Below are 1,295 nucleotides of genomic sequence, written 5' to 3' on the forward strand. Positions count from 1 at the left end.
CGGACGAAAATTCCCGGCCGATTTTCGACGCGTGTGTACGAGGCTTTAAGCTGCCCTAGCAGTCCCTCCCTATCTCCACTACCAGGGATGCTTGGATTGGGAATTGGGCACCCTCATCATCTTGGGTCCCACAGTCAGGTACATGACAGCAATGTGGATTTATGATGGGCAATGCCCTGATGACTGACAGATAAGGTGACCCATGCCACAATAACTTTCTCTTGATGCAAACGCAGATCTCCAGCCAGCTATTGATGTCAACAAATTGTCATGGTATGCTGGGTGTCACCAGAACCAGATATGGTCATGACAATATTTGGTCAGTTATGTCACCCAGGATACTTGCTGGCATGTTTACAATGAGAAAGGAGCTAGCAGGCAGGAAGGTATCATTTAGTGGTGGTAGTAATTCTGCCACTTAATAAATTACTTTGGGGTACAGCAGCTATAAGTTCAGGTTAGCTGGCAGACTGACCAGATCAGCCCATTTTGTTTGCCCACTGCAAACCCCAAACAGAGAGATCTAGGCTGAACTCATTGTTGACCAAACCTGAAACTCATCCCTATTTAGAAATGTATTCCTTGCTTCCAAAAATTGCTTCATACGCACCCTTCATACAGTCAATCAGCGTTATATACTCTGAAGTTATTTTCTGGACAGTGAGCACAGTTGATGCGTGAATTAAAATGTTACAAAATGTTCTGGTTCTACTTACCACTTTGTGTTACATTTTTTGGCAGGTTCCCAGGAAATCCATGAGCACATATTTAGTAATAAAGCTGTGGACTTTAGGACTTACTGAATCCTTGAATACTGGACTTTTGCCATCTACTGTTGATGCTTTAAATGATTATGAGCAAACACTGCAATTATTATCTTTCCACTATTTTGTCATTCACTTAGTGTCTTGCAGGGAAAAGGTCAAATTTATCTAAACACAGTCTACTGTATCCAAAATCTATGGGGAATTCCTGCATATATCATATGGGTTTCAAACAGCTCAAAAAAAAGTTCAGCTCTTCCCTTTGTAGTGTATATGTTGTCAATCAAAGAAGCTATAGGAAATATAAGCTACATTTACAAATGAGAACAAAAAAACTAATTTCTTATTGACATCTGCAACTTTGTATCTGTCCTCTCTATTTCTCAGCATGAGCCATATAGTCACACAAAAATTAGATCTATTATTGTTTGGGTGAGAGAGGTAACTTCACCATCTCTCAGGTTTTTTAGCTGCTAAAGTCTCTTGAATGAATGCCTTACCTCTTTCTGATAAAGGCTCAAGGTCACTTCA

The sequence above is a fragment of the Pelophylax lessonae genome (genome assembly GCF_965119305.1).
Source record: "Pelophylax lessonae genome assembly, chromosome: 1".
In the NCBI taxonomy this organism is placed as follows: domain Eukaryota; kingdom Metazoa; phylum Chordata; class Amphibia; order Anura; family Ranidae; genus Pelophylax; species Pelophylax lessonae.